Raw genomic sequence first — 6,718 nt, forward strand, 5'->3', positions numbered from 1 at the left:
GATCTCATCCGGGACTCCGAACTCCTTTGGTACATCAAAACTCATAAACTCATAATATAACTGTCATTGAAACCTTAAGCATGCGGACCCTACGGGTTCGAGAACAATGTAGACATGACTGAGACACGTCTCCAGTCAATAACCAATAGCGGAACCTAGCTGCTCATATTGGCTCCCACATATTCTACGAAGATCTTTATCGGTCAGACCGCATAACAACATACGTTGTTCCCTTTGTCATCGGTATGTTACTTGCCCGAGATTCGATCGTCGGTATCTTAATACCTAGTTCAATCTCGTTACCGGCAAGTCTCTTTACTCGTTCCGTAATACATCATTTCACAACTAACTCATTAGTTGCAATGCTTGCAAGGCTTATGTGATGTGCATTACCAAGAGGGCCCAGAGATACCTCTCCAACAATCGGAGTGATAAATCCTAATCTCGAAATACGCCAACCCAACATGTACCTTTGGAGACACCTGTAGAGCTCCTTTATAATCACCCAGTTACGTTGTGACGTTTGGTAGCACACAAAGTGTTCCTCCGGCAAACGGGAGTTGCATAATCTCATAGTCATAGGAACATGTATAAGTCATGAAGAAAGCAATAACAACATACTAACGATCGGGTGCTAAGCTAATGGAATGGGTCATGTCAATCACATCATTCTCCTAATGATGTGATCCCGTTAATCAAATAACAACTCTTTTGTTTATGGTTAGGAAACATAACCATCTTCGATTAACGAGCTAGTCAAGTAGAGGCATACTAGTGACACTCTGTTTGTCTATATATTCACACATGTATTATGTTTCTGGTTAATACAATTCTAGCATGAATAATAAACATTTATCATGATATAAGGAAATAAATAATAACTTTATTATTGCCTCTAGGGCATATTTCCTTCAGTTCTATGTAACAAGTTCACTGCACATTTTTTTGTCTAAAGAAACACATATATGTGGAAATCATGTAAGAATAATTAAACTATTATAAATATATGTATTTTACAACTTTGAATTAGTGTCATAAACATATTTGTGCTTGAATGGAACTGTCATAAACCTAGCGAAATTGAAGAAAGAGTAACAAGATGTGTTAGCATTACCTTGCAGTTGGACCACCATATCCGAGCACATCCTTTGACTGCCCAGCAAAGGTCCTCCCTCTCGCTCAAACAGGGGGCACACACCCAGCTAGCAGGCTGTTTCGCATACATGCTGATAATTCTGCCTTGGTTGTAGGCAAGTAGGCTGGTATATTCAGCTATAATCAGGAACTCCTCTTCACAACTGTATTTTGGCGGAAAAATAATCTACTGAGACCAGATGCATAATCATGGAGGTAGCTCAGTTTTCAAGGCATAAGATGGGTAAGCTATCCCAAAAAATGAACAACCATCATGCATATCCATATGGGAAGGGAGTATTAATTACTAACCTTGAAGAACATTTTTTGGAGAAAATTACTAACCTTGAAGAACTTTTTTTTGAACCTGATGCTGCGGAACGGTCATTATGCGTGCCCAAATAAAAGGAACTGCTTATAACTTGGCAGATTATGCATACCTAAAAGAATAATTGAGTAGTGGATATTCAAGCATCAAAAACTTTTCAACTGGATGTTCCTTACCACACATCAAGTCAATCTTAACATTTTTCTGACCCCATGTCTTCTTCCTTCAGCAGCAACTTAAAAGATTGTACTTAATTATAGAATAAATAAAAGGCATATCAGACTTGAGTATATATTATATAAAAGATGTGAGTCCAGAAAGAAGTCCAATTTTAGTCCATGATGTATAAATAGTCCAGAATGTAGTCTGCTTGGCTAGCGAGCTAGTGTCACCACACCATTTGGCAACCTCACCCTTTGAGTGTCACCGCTCTCTCGTGCTGTGGCTTCCTGGATGCCTTGCCTGCCGTCGACCTAGTGCTTCTTGACAGCCAACACGTCAAGCCCTTCATGGTTGCGTTGCCACATGGTAGCAGAGGCAACTGCAAGTAACAACGACAGTCCAAGTAGAACAAATAAGATGATTATGAACTGGTCCTTCTCTTGCTTACCTATCTGGTGGTCCATGCTGCCCACATATTTGAGGACTTACAGTGAGGAAATTGAACCTTAAATTAGATGAAAACAAGCTATATAAATAAATATTTTGCAAGAACAGAATGAATGTATACTAACTTCAAAATGTAGTTATCTGATTATCTAGGTGTGGTTAGTTGGGAGTCAATTGTCGTTTTATTTGATTATCTCTCAGACGAAATCAGTAAGACCAAAAATTGTCGTGCACCCATCAGTCTGACAAAATTAGTAAGACCAAAAATGTGAGTACTCATCATCTGCAACCCATGAGGAATCAGTGGTTTGCCACCGAATGATGGGTAAACAAAAATGCAGCTGAAGCATCTTCAGAGAAGCACATGCCCTTGAAAATATAGAGCCAACACTGAACATCTTTTACCCATTTCATAAAAATGATGACAGGTCCACTACGCCCCCTTGCTAGCTCAACTAAACACCTAACAATGCCCTCAAAATCAACACTGACACTCATGGCTGAATAAAAAAAATCCACAACACTTCCCCCAACTAAACATTGGTCTGGACATGAAACTGCAAGGATTAATTAATAACGATCTTATAGTATGCCTATGTGCGTACCCGCGCGTGGTCGTCACGACAAGGCAGACTTTGTCATCCATGGTAACAAGGCTTAAGCTGTGCACGCCGGAGGAACTACGCGAAGAGGCACTAAAGGGGTGCTCTCCCTCACAAGTATTCCATGGTCGACCTCCATAGCGAGCCGAACACCACAGATGCAGGGACCCCTTGACTGACACGTCAACCATGCTTGTTTCAGTAAGAAGTTGGCATGCACTTTTAGCGAGTCAAGATATTGGCGCCAACAATTACATAAACCAAACAATGATATAAGTATAGAAGTCATTCGATTATTTAACTGCAGCACATCCATCTAGCTAACTAAAGCAATAACCAAAATATATGAAAAAGGGATAATACTAACCATTAGCTTGTATATCTTCAGTCTTGGCTCATAAACAAACAACTTGAAACGGTAGAAACTGCTGATAGTAAAAAGAAGGTAAGTGAAACAATTATGAGATTTTCAAAGAGAAGCTCACTTTAGTTGTATGCAACCTTCGGCAACCATGTTTTCATGTGAGCATCTCCTCAAGCTAGCAATAGTTCACCATGACCCTTGTCTGCTTCTCACCCAGCCTGTAGGATCGGCAATCAATTTATTCAATGAGAGAAACAAACTTAAGTACAAATCTGATGAAATTCGAACATAATTAGAAATAACCTAACGCAATCAAATCAACCAATAAACTGATTAAGATTTTTTTTTCAAAAGGGGATAACCCAACTGATTAGAACATTACTTGCTAGATTTCCTGTCCTATGTATCATATGAATACTCCATGCACATCAACATGTCAGGGGTGATGTGGCCACAGATGGGTTCCTCTTGTGTACCGATCGAATGGAACCACTTCATCCACGGAGGCGGCGTCCCTAGGGATCAGCAGAGGCGGCGGGGTGCCCTCGGCTTCCGTGATGGCAGAGGCGAAGGCAGGGAACCCTAGACAAAAATCGAGGGAGGAGTGGCGGCATGGTTCTTTTTCTTCTGTAATATTTTGTAAAGAGAATAAAATGCAGGTGGTGGTGGGAGGTGGGACGAAAAAAACCCGGAAGAAAGTGGTGGGACAAAAAAACCGTGTCGTGGACGCAATCCTACCAACTGCTGCATTAGGAGTAGAGATAAAAGCAAGGCTGCACACACCTAGGTTCGGCGCTCTTAATTAAATTTAACAAGCAGCAAAGAATTGAATGTCAAAATTCATCAAAGTTACTTAATCTGTTGTCAGCGATGACTTGTTGCACATACCAGAGGTCTAATATTCTTTCATTCTCTTCTCTTTTCTTTCGGAGTAATATGCAAAATTAGCTAGATCCATGCCCAGTCTACACTAAAAGAGTATAAGAACTTATTTCTGGGATTATAGGCTAAACATAAGTATGGCAAGCTACGCAGATAACAAGGCAACTTGAAACTATTTTTTCAAGCAAATGTAAACAGTATCAGACACACATAAATCATACCACAGTATCATACTTCAGACGTAAATCGAACAAACAAAATTCATATCAGAGTATTTAGACATAAGTTGTTTACATCAGCCAACATTATATCCAACGGAACTTGAGGAAATTATGTTCCTAAATACAGAGAAGGTTTACCTCACTAAATGGATCTTCTATATCATCACGCTCGAGGCTGCTTTCCTGCAGAGTGCAGACATGCAAGTTAATTACTATGCATAAGAAGTCCAGCAGGTGTATTAGGACCACCGTATACTTACATAGTTAGGAAAAATAACCATGTCAACATCATCGGGGACGTCAGCTAACAGGCATCTGATGGAATACTACCGGGATATAACAACTCATCGGTGTCTAGATGCATTATCCAATCCATGCCAGATTCCTACCATGAAGAAAAATGTTTTTTGTTTATGATAAATAGAATACATTAAACGAACACTATTAATAATTGCTGGTGATAAGCCGAAAACAAACATACATACCCGGGCCATCACAATGGCCATCTCCATGTTGAGTGCTTGCTTCAAAAATAGTTTGTGGTTGCAAGGCTTGTAGAAGAATCCTGCGAGCCAGGTTTCGTTCCAGATTCGGCTGCAGGTGAAACATATACATCATCAGAATGGGCATCGAAATGAATTTGTGTATAGCCCGACGAGGCACGTGGGCGGCGAAGATTGTTTCGCACCACCTGGCCTGCTGCTCCTCAAGCTCCTTGGTCATGTACACCACCTTCACACCCCTAAAGAAGAAGAAGAGAAACAGAGTCGGACATTGAGAACAAGCAGAGTGAAACTGGTACTACTGGATTCTTCAAAATCTCAAGCGAGGAACGCACGGGGATGGACTCGAGGACCCTGACGACGCTGGGCTTGGCGGCCTTGCCCTCGACAAAGAGCAAAAAGTGTGCGACGCCGATGACCTTGTGGTAGAAGAGCCACGGCAGGATCCGGTCCAGGCCTGCGGAGGTGCTCGTTTGCACGCACACCTGGCAAGCAAGCAAAAGATCAGCAGGTCGGACACATAGGCCATGGTGAGTAGCTTCATGGTGGTCCATGGTGAGTAACTTCAAGTGTAATATTCAAAAGCAATCAGTATTAAAATCAGTTGATTCGGAAATAGAAAAGGCATCAAGGAAGTAACGTACCTCAAACTATGGAACAAGACCTTGGTCTGCAGCAACCTTTTGCATCAAACGGAACCATGGGCCAATTCGAGGGTTTGGCACCGCTGCCCATCCAGGCCTCCCACCTTGAGGGGGGGGGGTCTCATCCTCCCTCAGATGTGGCACACCTTCAGAAGTAGATTCACAAGAATGAGCAAACCATCAATTATAAAACAATGATTGTGGTAAGAAGGAACCACTAATTAGTAATCAACATGCATGTATGCATGTGGGTTGAAAGCATGGACATTGCTCAAAAACCATGAAACCAAACAATCGCAGGCTCACAGTATACAGGGAAATCAGGAAAAATATAGAATATAATTAACCGCTTGTATGCTAGAAGAATAGGTGCAGTAACTTTCGAATGTATTAACAATTTGTATATGGTATCATATTTACGTATTTAATAGGATTTTACACATAACATATCGAGGTTTGATTGCACCTGTGTGTTAAACAAGATACAGACAGATGAATGCAGAACCAACCGATTGGATGGACAGTGAGTGCAGGGCGGTTGGAGACCTCGGAAACAGCCTCTCCAGTGGCTTCCTGCCACCGATAGTCAAGATCATCCTCTGCAACAATGCTGCTTTCATGCTTCAATAACCTAACATTCCCATTTGTAAAGCTCTCCATCCCCTCCTAAAAACAAATATCAGCAACGGTTAGTTGGGAACTATGGCACAAACACATTTGTCAGATACCTTACGAATAAATAAAATAAGGATAAAAATTGCAGGTAACTTTTAACTGAGATCAGAGCCAGTGGAACATAATGGACCATTGTTTTGTTACATTACATGATCCTAGATCCCTGTACACCTGTGAGGTGTGCAATTTACTACGGTATACTCATGGATAAAAAAATCCAGGGACAACGCACTTACTAAACAGTGTGCTTGTTACTCCCAGATTGCGCTCACTGCCACTATGTTGGCAGCAACAGCGGCCATGCCTCCGGTCACAAGTGTACTTCCAGATACTGAAATAGTCTCCATACACTGCTTTGGCAACAAATTTCTATTTTCTGTATCAAAACCTAGAAGTATAGGTCGAATCTATTCTTCAAGACAAATCTAACCAAATTATTTCTTTTAGACTAACCAAAATAATGATACATAATACAGTCAGAATAATTTTACTGCACGCATTCTATGATGACATCTATCCCCACATGGAGGTTTTTCAGTAGACAAACAAAGAGCGAAATTCTGGCCTTCACGAAGCAAATCGTGAGGCAGGGATTTATCTCATCGAACAAGCTTCCTGCTTCACAGGTCGGACACATCGGCCGGTGACCGGCGAGGAAGAGGGCGGAGGTGAGATTGGAAAGGTAGTACTTTGGGGTGGTGTGTGTCCGGCGCGTCGAAGTGGAAGGACCAGCCGCGGAGGTAGGGGAAGGCAGGG

General features: G+C 41.5%; 1 long non-coding RNA gene and 1 pseudogene across 1 annotated transcript; both read right to left on the reverse strand.

Annotated features, from left to right (window-relative positions):
* Positions 1-1,899: 1,899 nt before the first annotated feature.
* On the reverse strand, positions 1,900-3,194 carry LOC119352253. The gene is made up of 3 exons (XR_005170147.1): positions 3,175-3,194; positions 3,041-3,098; positions 1,900-2,003 (listed from the first exon to the last, which is right to left on the reverse strand). It is a non-coding gene; the product is annotated as an uncharacterized LOC119352253 (long non-coding RNA).
* Positions 3,195-4,064: 870 nt separating this feature from the next.
* On the reverse strand, positions 4,065-5,197 carry LOC119358305 (annotated as a pseudogene).
* Between the last annotated feature and the right edge of the window lie 1,521 nt (positions 5,198-6,718).

This window comes from Triticum dicoccoides, chromosome 2A (genome assembly GCF_002162155.2).
Source record: "Triticum dicoccoides isolate Atlit2015 ecotype Zavitan chromosome 2A, WEW_v2.0, whole genome shotgun sequence".
NCBI classification, from domain to species: Eukaryota; Viridiplantae; Streptophyta; class Magnoliopsida; order Poales; family Poaceae; genus Triticum; species Triticum dicoccoides.